Below are 14,859 nucleotides of genomic sequence, written 5' to 3'. Positions count from 1 at the left end.
AAAGAACAGAATAAAATAAAGAAGCATGTAGGTATGTGAACATGCTATTATAATGAATGTATGGAAGGGATTGGTAAAACTATTGATATAGGAATGTAGTAATTTTTTTTTCTCAGAGTCTGCCCTTGGTGTGGAATTCTGAATGAGTTCCTTGACTCAAAAATTCAGGAAGATATAATGGAAGCCAGATGCTTTGATTATGCTGCTTCCTAGAAAACAACATATCCAAAAAGACAATTGGGTACATGTAGATGTACTAAATCCTCCACATCTGTCAATTCTCCTCACAAAATTGGTTGAATAATGGATTTAAAATGCATCAACATTAGCAAAACCCTTCCTCTAGTTTAGAGTGTGCTTCCAGTCCTGTGCCAGACCTTTCACATATCTTAGGTCAGGTTTGTGCTCCCATAGCATTTGTGCCTGTCTTCTTAGAACCTCATCCACCTGTACTTCCACACAGCACTGGAGGAGGACACACAATTGCAACTGAGGCTGGTCAGCTGCTTTCTCCTCCCCTTTGTGGGCTGTGATCCTGCACTCATGACCTGACATCATAGCTTGCTTAGGAATTCCTCACAGCACTTCCCCTTCATCTTCTGAAATCAAGGTGTATAAACTATTACTTGAATTGCAGTGGAGGTATAAATTTGGCCCATCAGTGGAAGGAGCCCAGGGCCTTAACATTAAAGAGGGATTTTACGAAACACGTGTTTTGCTTTGTGGCTTCATACAATCCCCTTCCAGCAGATGATAGGTATGAAACAACCCTGGGAGAAAACCAGGAAACAGATGTAAAACACTGTAGAGCACTATAGTTTGTCAGCACTTCTTTCTCAATGGCAATGTGGCTGAAAAACCAACAGTTGGGGTAGCACAGGTTCTCTAGATCAACATATCCCATAGAGAAAGTGAATTTTTCTGTGTATGTAGGAAGATTTATTATAATGTCTCAGAGACTTTTGTCCTCTTCTTCCAATAATGGCTGTCTGACAAGGGAAACTTCAAAATCAAGGACTTATCTTCTGGTGAAAGAAAGCTGCAATTTTCCTGAGTTCAGCATGAAGCCAAAAAACAAAAATCCTGTTTTCTAAAGTCACCCCTTAAAGTTAATAGCCTGGGCACCCTTCTCCTTGTGGGTCAGATTGATACCTCCACTACACCCGAGGAATGGGCTATGCAAGCTATTCACATTGATTACAGGAAGAGGAAGGCAAGTGCTGTGAGGAAAGCTCAGGCAAGGTCTGAATTTAGGTCCTCGGAAGTGCAGCGTCCTTGCTTACAAGGGTAGGAGCAGTCAGCTGAGTAGCCTGAGCTGTAATTGTGGGTTGTCCCCTAGGGCTGGTTGGTTTTAAATCCCTCTTGCAAGGCAGGGCACAGATGCTAAGGGAGTGCAAACCACTCCTAAGGTTTGGAAAAAAATTTGGCCCTGGACTACAAGCACACTTTAACCTTGGGGAGTGGTAAGGCTTACTGGCCAATCCAGAACTCCAGACAGACCTGCCATTCACAGAAAAAGGCGTGATTTTCGGGGTACCTTTCTGAAAATTCACTGTGGCTGTGCAGGCAAGGATAGGTCACTGTTTCCTGCTCTGAGCTCTGCTGTTCCATGCTGTGCTGTGAGGGGACTTCATGGAAGCTCTGAAATCGAGACATGGTAAGCACAGGATATCTGCCCTCAATGGAGAGGAACAGGTGGCTGAGCAGTGGGTGCTGGGATGGAGGGTCCTATCAAGGGATGGATGGGAAGCATGAGCTAGATGTTACCATGTGTGAGGTTTCTAGTAATGCTTCTTACTTGCTAAACCAGGTGGTAACCTTTGAATAACTTCACTATCAAGGCTGAATCTCCCCAAATCATTTTTACCATTGGTTTGCTTGTAAAAACATCATGGGTGCTTTTTTTTGATTCTGCAGCATATGTCCAAAATATTTTGTGATTTACACTACACATTGAGAGAGCAGGTATGAAACTAATAGGTCTATTTTAACATGTAACTTGTTTTTGTTTTTTATTGCAGTTTTCATATTTCTTTACATGTATAGTGTTTTGAATATTTTGTGGCAAGGGGATTTTTTTGGCTTCAATCTATTTGGTATTTTTGGATGCTTCATGTACCTTAATAGGAATATTTGTCTTTAGTTTAGAAATTATTCATTTAGGATTTCATTAAAACTGTTTTCTTGACATTTGAGCTGATATCCTTGTATTACAGTCAATTATAGTCTTTGCTTTTGGTATATTGCAATGTTCCTGGTTATTTAGTGCCAGTAAACTTTTAGATTCCAAATATTTTATGACCAATTAGTACAATTATGTTATTTGTCTTCCTTTCCTGTTTGGTGTGTGAACTTTGCCTCTGTAGTTTTCCATGTGTGAGAAATTTCAATGGCCTGCTCTCAGGTACTTAGAGGCTGCTTAAATCATTACCTGACTCCATCAACTGCTGCGGTTGTCAGGTGTGCTTTATATACATGGAGCACTAGCTTCAGCTGCTCTCTGTATTTGTTCTCTGTTTATGTTCTTTACACAAGGCCCCCCTATATAATTTCTATACTCTCATCTTGTTCTCTCTGCTCCCTATATGTGTTCCAGTCTGCAGGTCCTCTTGTGTACCTCTATCCCTTCCTCAGGTTCTCACTCCTTTCCTTTCCACAAAATAACCTCTTTTGTATCAAATTTCTTGCATGTTTTAATTTTTGAGGGCCTGGTGTGACAGGATAGCTTGGATTTATTGGTGACATATTTTCCTGGCTTATCCTCACTATATTCCTATGCTGATGGGTAAGTACCTGGATTTGTGGTGATAATAGATCTAGATACTTGTCTCTGGGTTTCTCTTTTTTGGGTGGTAATTTTATTCCCAAGTTACTGTTTGCTGTCTGTATTTCCAGAGAATGTTGGCTGCATTTTTCCCATTTTACTGACCTGTTTGGTGGGTATGTTCAAGAGGGAATGCTTGCTAGTGTTGAACGCTGGGATAAGTGTCAAACAGAAAAATATGATCTTAACAATCCACCAGGAGACATAGTCAGGAGAGAGGTTAAGCTGTCTCTGCTGTTTGAACAGTGTTAGGCAGAGCTGTGTACATTGCATGTGGGATAATAAATAGTGTGGTAAATCTTATGGAAAGCCTACCTTGTCTCCTGTCAGGAAGGGCATGTGGTTGAAAAAGAAGTGTGCATTCCTGTCCACTGGAAGAGGAAGGGTTATTCTGTAACATTTTATGTTGGAGATAGGACTTGCTTTCTGATTTTAAAAGATTCGACTTTCAAGATATTACCTTGAGTGTCAGACATTTGACACTTTAGACATTTTAACCATGTAGGAGCTCCTGCAGACAATTAGGATCACTGTAGACTGAAAGCATTTTCATCACAGGATAAACATGAGCCTATAGCATCAAGGGTCAGAATGTAGTTGATTGGGTCCCCTGGGTATCCCCACACTGTGGGGCTTCAATTGTCTGCTGGCTTAAGAGCAATGCCTGAGGCCAGACATTGGAGTACAGTTAAAGGAACAGATACCAAAGAAAGGCAGCAGCTTTAGGGACACCGCCTGTTCCAGTTGTTGGAGGACCTTCATGAAGACTAACCTGAACTTCTGCTATTTAATGTGACAGGGGCCTTAGGCCAGCCTGTGTCTGCTATTTGGTTGACAGCTCAGTCTCGCAATGTCCCCAAGATTAAAGGTTCATTGAGTCTGCTAGACTACCTGTGGAGTTCCTACCATCTTCAGGGCATTAAATACTTTCCCAAATCTCCCTTAAGCATCTCCAAAGTCCATCCCATGTTTCAATGTGGTTCTCTGCATCTGCTTCAGTCAGCTGCTGGTGAAGCCTCTCATTGGACACTTATGGAAGGCTCCTGTCTGAGAGCATAACATTGTATCCATAATAATGTTAAGGACTGGAGATTGTCCATAAGGTGGGTCTCCAGTTGGGCAAGTTTTCACTGGGCATTCCCTCATTCTGTGTTCTAGGTGTGCCCCTGCATTTCTTTTAGATGGGGCAAAATTTGTTCTGTTTGTCTTCTGTGCTGTAGTTGAAACTAAATCCTTCAGGTTTCTTCTCATGCTCCCACATAGTCAATATTTGGACTCTGTCCCTAAATCACATAAGATGCTTTAAACCCATTTACATTTATTGCTAAGCTATTTTTCAAACCTGGTGGTTTAATTTATTTTTAACTTTATTCCTTTGTTTTTGTTTTTCATGACAAAATCTCTCTGTGAAATCTTTCCTGTCCTGATAGTCAATATAAAACCACATATGCCACCTGACACGGTTTTGTACAGTAGGGATATGCTTTTGTGCAACTTTTAATCCTCATGTTTCACTTTGAAATTTGGCCACATAGATAGGTTATATTCTATATCTCAAGTTGATATATGTTCATTATATCAATACTACCTGAGACTTCAGAGTCCTTGGATTCCAGGTGTATGATGTACTGCCTCACACTTGTGAAATGTTGGAGTAAATAGTATTTTGCCTATGTATATGAATATGAACATCATGTCTCTTCATTACTGTTGCCATAAGATGGCCTCAGAACTCTTGTTCTTGAAGTAATGAGTAGATGTTGGACACCATGTGTATGTGAGAAATTGATGAACACAATGTGGCTGTGCTCCCTCTCCTACCCAAATTGCTTATGATCAACATTTATATTACTATATTTTCATCTGTTCATTTGTAACTGTTTAAGCATTCATTCCCTTTTAGCAAAATTTTATTAATGTTATAGTTTAAACTGTTTCTTCATGTTTCTACAAGATGAATACGGATGTGAAGTGAATGTATAATTCTTTGTGGGAACTTTTATTAAATAACAGTGAGTTCTCTATCATTTTTGTTCCCTTGACTGATTTTTGTAGGTATTGAGGGTCTTTATATATAACTTTTGGTTTCCTACAGCACAATACATAAGCCATACTGGCATCCAGCTCTATGACATACACCTGCCTGTACCTCTATTATTAAAGACATGGGCAAATACACCCAGTTTGCCCATAACTTTTGTAGTTAATAATTGTTCATACAATTTTTCAGATGTGTGATCGGTATTGTGGATGTTTCCTGTGCATTTCTCTGTCATTTGGCATTTCTCTGTCAGGGCTGAATCCTATTTAAAGTGCTCAAAAGCAACACAGTTGAATCCGATAATTCAAGCTCCTTCTAAAATGACACAGTGATTGTAAATTCTGAGTCAGAATATAAGTTGAACAAGTGCCAAAATAATATAAATATGTTTTGTAGGAAGCATGTATTTTCTTTACATTGTTGGTAGTATCATGTTTTGAGTTGTACACATATATGGGATATTTAGGATGCAGTGACTTTTGATGATGTGCATGTGAACTTCACTGAGGAAGAGTGGAATTTGCTGGATCCTTCCCAGAAGAATCTCTACAAAGATGTGATGTTGGAAACCTACCTGAACCTCAACGCTATAGGTAAGACTGTTATTTTTTCTAAAGGAAACAAATGTTTATTGGTTATAGAGGAGCTTCTATTTTATTTTAATTGTGAATAATGAAGATTGAACTGAATAATTCAGTTTCACTAAATTTTCACTGTAATGTAAGTTTCATGGTGCAGTGAAAATTCACAGTACCTTGAATTTTTCCTAATTTCCAATAGAATATCACTTAATTTCTTATATTATGTTTTAGGCTATAATTGAGAAGACCATCATCTTGAAGAACATTGCCAAAGTAGTAGAAGAAATGAAAGGTAATTTTCATGTGGAATCTATTGCAAATTTCCCTCTGAGACATTTTTCGTATCTTTTGGAATCTTCAACAAAGACCAAGAATGTGAAATAACAGTCCTTTAAATGTAGCTATGATTATAATATTCTTACAAAAGCATGTACCTCAAGATCCAATATCTGATTTGTGTATCCATTTGATAAGTACCTCTGTCAGAGCTGTGCTGTGGACCTGCCAATCTGTATAGTCTCATAGTACTTAGATATTGCACATTGAATAATGATATATTATATTCTAAACATTCTAGTAAGTAAGTAGTCCATAGTAAAATTGGAGATTCTCATATTCTTATACTAATATGGTTATGTTTGTGAGAGGGTATTTTATGAGAATCCAGAATGTTGTGGAGAAACAGTCTATATTGCACATATTATGAGGAACAACATTCAAACAGTGTATATGTAATGTGTAAACCTTTCATTTGTCATTCTTTTTGTTTTTAAATTAGGTATATCATGTGTCCCAATGGATAAAAACCATGTGAGCTTACGGATATTGAAAGAAGCAACATAAAATTTTTGTTCTTTAACACTGAAAAGATATATAGTATTCTGTCTTTGATAGACATTAGGAATATGATAAACATTTGCAATTAATTGGTTTTCTAGTTTTATGGGGAACATCCCTAAATTCATAGTGTTGAAAACCTTTTTGATTTCTAGGAATTTGGAAATATTTTGTGTGTCCTGGTTCACAGTCAAATGTGTTGTAATTCACACTACAGTTAAAATTATGAACGCAGTCAGTGTTATAAAGATCAGAATTATTGAAACTTTCTTAAGAAAGCTGAAATACATCATATAAAATCCCATATAAAGAGTTGGTTATAAATATGAGCCGTGTAGTAACCATCATAGGTGTCTTGAACAATTCCTGATGAGGGAGAGCACTGTGAACATACAAAGTGCTAAAACCTTAATATCTAATGCTTCTTTACCATTAGACCTAATTGTAAACATAATTCATATTCATTACATGATTGATCAGCGTAATGAATGTTGTAAAGATTTCACATTTGCTAATTATCGTTGCAGGCATGTAAGAAGTCATAGTGGAAAGAAACCTTATGAGTGTAATCAATGTGGTAAAGTCTTTGCATAGTGCAGTACTTTCCAATATCATAGAAAATTACATATTGGAGAGAAACCTTATGTATGTAATCAATGTGGTAAAGCCTTTTTATATCACAGTTATCTCAAAAGGCATAAAAGAACACATACTGGAGAGAAACCTTATGTATGTAATCAGTGTGGTAAAGCCTTTACAGCACCCAGTCATCTCCAATGTCATAAAAGAACACATACCGGAGAGAAACCATATGAATGTAACCAATGTGCTAAAGCCTTTGCAAGATCCTGTCATCTCCAATATCATAAAAAAACACATACTGCAGAGAAACCTTATGAGTGTAATCAATGTGGTAAAGCCTTTTCATGTCACAGTAATCTACAAAGACATAAAAGAAGACATACTCGAGAGAAACCTTAGGACTGTGATCAATGTGGTAAAACCAATGTAACAACCATTCATCTCCAATATGATCAAAGAACACATATCAGACAGAAACCTTATTAATGTAATCAATGTGGTAACATATATTCACAAGGAAGAAGTCTCCAAATTCTCTCTGCTATAGAGAAACCTACTGAATATAATGATGAATTAAGTGGGAGGTAGGGAGCAATCATATTAGGAATATGAGAGACATGGGTGTTTGGGATTATTTCCACTCAGGAGATGGTTCTTTTGATGCCTTGGCAAAGAAGATTGCTGCCTTTAACCTTGTCTGAAGAGTTTACTTGAGGTTATGTTAAAGAGATTTACATTGACTGCTTTGACAAAGTAAGTCATGAAAATCACCACATATAATTTGGACTTGCAGTTTTTAAAAAGCATAGAAAACTAAGAAATCAAAAATACAAAACATAAGGTTCAAAATGCAAGGCATCATCAGGAACTTAAAGGAAAATACATCCTGTGATCAAGGATATTCATTGTTGCTAAAGGAACAGTTACATTAAGGCAAGATTCCATCCAGCTAAACATATGGATTTGCAGTTGTATGATTTTGAACTGTATCATGTTAGGAATTGTTATTACCTGGTTATTATTTTCATGTGGAGATACCAAGATACAATTATTGCAATCTGAGAAGGGATGGATCTTAATTGATATTCTGGTTTTTCAATTTAACATATAAAAGGAAAAGCTTAGGTCCAGGCATGGTGTTGCATGACTTTCATCCCAGAATTCAGGAGACAGAGCCATGAAGAGCTGAGTTCAAGGTTAATCTACTGAGCAAGTTCCAGGACTTCCATGCTTAGGCAGTGAAGTTTTTGAAAAATAGAATGTGGATAATAATGTAATGGAAGTGGCAATGTTTCAGCCACATTAAGTGGCAGAACTCAGCTGTGTCTATGTGGCTCTGGATTTAGAGGCAAGAATAGAAGGGACTAGTCAGACAATTAATGCTGGATAGCTGTATTTCAAGAATTAGATGTGATGGAGAAGAAATCAGCATCACTGAGGTAAAATCTTCTGGGTAGTGTTTTCTGAGTGACAAAGAACGTGTTTTGTAGAGTGGTGTAGCTGGACTTGGTCATGTGTAAGAATCACCCAGTTGGTACTGGTTTTGAGTGCATGAAGTTGTCATGCAGAGCAGCTGAGACTCAGCACCATTGATTGAGCATAAGGAAGGCCTTCAGTCAAGTCTAGTTGCAGCAGAAAAACCCAGCATACTGAAGATGTAAGAATCATGGGATGAGTACCAAGAACTGCAGGAGCAGTAGAGTGGAGTCACCTAGAGCTTAGAGTGATACAGAGGGCAGAGACGGAAAAGTCTCCCAGAGTCTTTGGAGGAGCAATAAAGATCATGTGTGGATACCAGACATTGAAGCAAAAAGCTGTGAAATTGAACTTATCTTGGAAACCCCAAGATCTTGAGATGTTAGAATTGTGTATTACATGTTCAGGAAAACTGATTTCTGGGAATAAAGCCACTTAAAGAGAAAGAGTTGTGCTGCATTGAACAAAGCAGAAAGGAGTTGGAGATTTGAAGAACATGTTGACAACATATATGGAGATAAAGAATTTGGAGACTGCTCAGCTGGTTTTGGTCTTATTTATATCCACTATTTCCTTATGCTACCTTTAGGAATGGTGAAGTATACACTGTGAATTTGGAGGTATATGATGTTCTTTTTTTGTTTTTGAACATGATAACATAATAGAATTAATTTCAGAAGGGTCTTTGACCTTCGGACTCAACATTTTTGATACTGCTATAGATGATGGGGACTTTTGAAGTAGGAGCTCATGTATTCTAAATGTTTACGTATGATTCCCATACACTCTTATGTTTGAACAATCATATAGGGGATAGGCCATGGAATGTAGTAATTTAAATGCACCATGCTAAATGAGTGACATTATGCAGTGCTGTGGCCTTGTGGGAGGAAATGCATCACTGTGGGGGTGTGTTTGAAATTACTACCAGTGCTGAAGTTACCGCCCTATTAAGTCCCTGGAATACAGTCTCTTCCTAACTGCCTTTGGAAAAGGAGCAGAAGTCTCAGCTTCTTCTCCAGCATCATGTCTGTCCGCATACATGCTATTCATCCTGCTATGATGAAAATGGACTAAACCGCTGAAACTATAAGCCAGCCTCAATTAAATGGTTGCTTTCATAGGAGTTTCTTTGTTCATGATGACTTTTCATAGTAATGGAAATGATAAGACAGAGAAACTGTGAATATGTTTTATGTGGTCAAGACTTTGCACAATTCTGTATTTGTCATTTTCATGAAAGAGTACGTGCTAGAGAGAAACCTCATGAATGTGTTTAATATAATGAAGTGTTTATACACCACTATAGTCTTCATCATTAAGAAACCCATTCATACTGGAGAGAAATTGTACGAATGTTAGCAATATTGTAACCCCTTTATGTTATGGGATCCATTTAGGTCCAACACAATTCCAACAACAGGTCAATGCAACTGATAAGAATATTTTATAGTCAAATTATTACTGAGTAATTGTACTAGAAATTTATCTGTATCACCCCATCTGGTCCCCACACTGAGCCATCAATTGATATTGATTTCAATCCTGAAAACCACAAATATCCATGCTAAGTTACAGCTACATTTCCTACCAATCAGGATTTTCTTCTGTTGTTACTCTATGTGAAATGATACAGAATGTAGGTTTTATGGTTTAGCCTATCACACCCAGTGGTTCTTTTGTAGTTAAGAACAGGAATTTTATTTTGAGGAATAAAGCATGGATAACAGAAATTATGGCTAAAAACAATCATTATGTTTTGAGGAATAAAGCAAATGATGAATGCTTGCAAATATTTTTAAGTATGCAGGTCCTCTATGATCTGGGACTTGAACTTAGTTAGAACCCATGATTAAGTGGAGGTTGGCAACCAAAAGGCAGTCCTTAGAGAAAGTTTCTTTTGCTTGTTCCCAACCTTTGTATATCATAGTCATCTTTGAATATATAACAGAACACATATTGAAGAGAAATCTTATAAATACAACCAATGTGATAAAACATTTCACAATAGTTATCTAAGAATGCATAAAATACATCCTGTAGAGAAATGCTATGAATATATCATTTGCTAAAGAATAACTTTGCATGTATCAGTTCTCTTAGAAACCATAAGAAAAAGTCATAATGCAGAGAAACCTCATAAACATAGGCAATACGTTAAAATTTTTACCATCTAGTATCTTTATACAGGAGTAAACTCTTTAGCATGCAATTAATCTATGAAAGCCTTTGAGTATCACAGTAGATTTTGAGAAACTCCAAGAATACCAAAAGTAATCTTTGACTAAACAGATCTTGGTAAGTTCTTTGCCAACACTCCTATATTGAGTGAGTTACTCAATGCTATTCATTATGTAGAAAAAAATGTGACAAGTGTCAAAAATCAATTAAAATTTTATAATATCTATTTTATTTGTACTTGCAAACTCATTTTTACCTACAATGGCCACAAAATTTTATTTTCTTTTTTAGTTAACCATGTATCCGACAACATTTTTGACAGTGTTCATCAGCTCTAGGAACTGCCTTTGTGAAATTTTGGTTCACTTATGCAAACTATCATGTCATCCCAAAGAAAGATAATTTTACTTCCTCCATTCTAATTTATATCACCTTCCTCTCCTTTAGTTTTATTGCTCTAGGTAAACTTTTACATAATATATTGAATAGATAGTTATAGAGAGAATGGTCCACCTTGTCTAGTTTGGGAATTAGTGTAATTAATTTGAAGTTCTCTCCAGTTAATTTAATGTTGGCTCTAGACTTGCTGTAAAGTGACATTTTTATGTTAGGCCTGTCCCTTGTATCCTTAATCTCTCCAAGAATTTTATTGGAAAGTGGTGTTGAATATTGTCAGTGAATTTTACATCATGAGATGATCAATTCTTGGTTTTTCTTACACTTTAATCCCAGTATGTTGAACCATCACTGTGTTTCTAGAATGAAGCCTTCCTCATTGGTCATGATGGATGATCTTTTGATGTGTTGTATATTTTATTTCATTTGATTTGTCTATTAAGTATGTTTACATCTGTGGTTTTAGGGATAATTTGTCTCAATTCTCTTTAATTGCTCAGTCTTTCCTGACCGGATATATGAGTAATCTGGGGTTCAGAAAATAAATTGACTTACATTTATTTTGTTTCTATATTGTTGAATACACTGAATTATTGGTAAATCCTCTTTGAAAATCTGGTAGGATTATACCCAAAAAACTGATGTATGTGGGCTCATATTGGTGGTGTATTTTTAATTAATTCTGTTTTCTTTCATGTTTATGTCTGTTCAAGTTGATTTTCTTAGTTTAATTTTGGTATGTGGAATCTATTGACGAAATTATCCATTTCTTTTATAGTTTCCAATTTGGTGTGGTAGACCCTTTTTAAAACTATGTCTTTACCATTCTCTGGATTTCTTCATTGTTTGTTATTTAATCACCAATTTCATTTTATATCCCATTAATTTGTATATTATTTATCTTTTCATAAGGGTTTGTTTATTTTGTCTAATAAAAGGATCAAAAGACCAACTCCATGTTTCATTAATTCTTTGAATTGTTCTCTTTCTATTTTATTGATTTCAGCCCCCAACTTGAAAATTTCTTAATGTTTGCTCATTTTCTTTGTTCCCTCACTTCTTTTTGTTGTAGACTTTAAAATATGCTGTTAAATTGTAAGAATGAGAGTTCTCCAATTTTTTCATGTAGGCATTTTGTGATGTGAACTTTCTTTTTAGCTCTACCTTCATTTTATTTGTGTTCTATGAGATTGTGCATGCTGCATATTCATTTCCATTGAACTCTAGAAAGTCTCTCATTTCTTCCTTTATTTCTGTGTAAACACATTTTCTCTAACACAATTAGTTAGCAGTTAATTAGTTGTCCTCCCTCATCTCTTACAACACTGAGATATCAACTGGTTTTTGGCCCAGATCACGTCTTTTGTCTCATCATAGAATGTTGGATCTCCTGGATCTCGTGCAATCAAGGACATGAGGAACCCAATTTCTAGGAGCAGGCCACTGGACTTACTTGTTGCTCTCTGGGATGGAGTTTAGTCCTTCCCCATCAGAAGGCTCCTCTCCTTATAAATGGCCCCATGGATATGAGAGCTAGCAATGGCACAACAACCATCTGTGTCTTGTATTCTCTTATCTCTAACGACTTTTTCAGAGCTGCCAGTTCATCTTTCTGGGTTCACATTCCTGCCAGGTGTGGTCCTACACATGTGATCTCAGTATTTGACAACACTGCTGTCCCAGGAATCCTCTGTCCATCCTGAATGAGGCAGTTGCCATTGATTATATTCGCCAGCATGCTCCATGGATGCACATATAATCCATAACTCATACAGAATATTAGTTCCAATCACCATCTTAGGTTTTCTTCATGTGTTAATTTCATGGAATGCAGGTCCTCTGGTGTGCATGGCTACCGCACACACCTGAACCACCTTCCTCACCCAATTTGAAGAAATGGTTGTATGACAATGTGCTTTACATTCCTATTTTTAGCCTTTTCCATTCTTCAGGTTTCTCATAAATTATCCTCCATTTCCCTGAATGAATCACAGGGGCTGTCTTGGCAAGATGGATATGAGTGGGCTATCACTGTAGTCACCTGTGAGAGGATATCTGTATTTTCTTGTGTATTTACAATGGATCCTCCTACATTTTTAAACTGACCAAAAGGGTGATATACAAAGAGAGAGCAGCAGTTATGGTGCTTCAGAGAAGAGTCCTGCGAAGGAGCCAAAAATGAAACTAAAGAGATCACGAAGAGTCTGATAAAAATAGAGTCAGCAAAGACAGCATGCATGGAAGGATTCTGTTAGGCAAGTGGAGTAATCACCACAGCACCCAAAAGTCATTTAGGATTATTACAATTTCTATTCGGTATGTAGTTAGGAACATAACTAGGGCTGTGCTACACTTACTATAGGAAGAAAACACTCAAGTGTACAATCTAAAAAATGAATGTCAGGGTTTGTGTTGGGTGTTAGAAGACAGAATTTAGGCCTTCTTGTAAGGCCAGTAGTTTTATGGAAACAACTGAGGAATTTTGCACAAAGCAGGATAAGGTTGTATTCACCCACTGTATGTTCCCTATTACAACGTTGTGTGATATATGAACAATTAAATTTTGAGAAAATAATCTTAGCATCACTATTAACACGTTTATGGTTAGTAAGGTGAAATTAGCTTCTACTGCAGAGGTCACACATGGATCTGGAGGGTCTCTAGTAGGGGAAGGCCAAGGCATTCAAAGCCTCTTTCACAGACTACAAATTCGATTCTTTGGTATAAACTGTACAGGCACCAGGAAGAGCCTTGTTTGTCATCCCCTGGAGTGATTTCTCTGTTTCAGATTTCCCCAGTTACACAGTTGAGGAAAGCAGAGCCTGCTCAGCAGCTTGGGTGTCATGAGGCACAGCCTGGTCAGACAGCCAAACAGCTCTGCTTTTCTTTAGTACTCTACCTAGGGAAGAGAGGTCTGAACCCTGGTGGCCATGGGCAACTGCTTGCTTACCTAGTCCACAAAAAAGATTGGGAAGGGAAAAAAGTGGGGACCAAAAGCTCTAAGAAAGCACAGAGAAAACATGGGTGGGTTGGTGTCTCTAGTGCTCCACTGGGGTTCCTTTCTGGATACAGGAAGTGGTCACTTCAGGCTCCATGTATCCAATGTAGTGAGTCACTGCTAAGGTCACCCCTATTGATTCTTGAGCACCTCCCTTGTCCCTGTCCAGGTATCATCCTGGAGATTGTCACCACCACCTCACCCCTATCAGCTGCAGATTTCCATTCATTTGCATGGCCATCTGGGCATTTCTCCTGTCCTTCCCAACACCTGATCTCTCCCCTCTTCCAAGTTACCTCTCTCCATCTGCCTCCTATGTCTATTTTATTCCCTCTTCTAAGTGGGATTGAAGCTTCCTTATTTGGGCCTTTATTCTTGCTTAGGTTATTTGGTCTGTGGAGTGTAATATGGTACCTGCATTTTCTGCTAATATCCACTTACAAGTGGGTACATACTATGTATGTTTCTTTTTGAGACTGGGTTACCTCACTCAGGATGAAATTCTTAACTTCCATCCATTGCCTTCCAAACTCATGATATCTTGCTTTTTAATCACTGAATAGTATTCCAATGTGTAGTTGTACCATTTTCCTTATCTATTTTTCATCTGAGGGTCATCTAATTTGTTTCCAGTTTCTGATTATTATGAATAAAGGTGCTATGAACACAATTGAGCAAGGGTCTTTGTAAGATGATGAAACATCTTTTGGGTATTTATCCAGGACTAATATAGCTGGGTCTTGAAGTGGAACTATTCCCAGTTGTCTGAGGAAATGCTAAATTGATTTCCAAATTGGATGTAGAGGTTTGCATTCCCACCAGCAATGGAGCAATGTTCCTCTTGCTCCATATCCTCATCAGCATTTGCTGTCACTTGAATTTATGATCTTAAGTATTCTAATGGGTATAAAACGGAAACTCACAGTGTTCTGATTTGCATTTC

This window comes from Apodemus sylvaticus, chromosome 22, assembly GCF_947179515.1.
Source record: "Apodemus sylvaticus chromosome 22, mApoSyl1.1, whole genome shotgun sequence".
Classification (NCBI taxonomy): Eukaryota; Metazoa; Chordata; class Mammalia; order Rodentia; family Muridae; genus Apodemus; species Apodemus sylvaticus.
Note: the sequence above shows the minus strand (reverse complement) of the source record.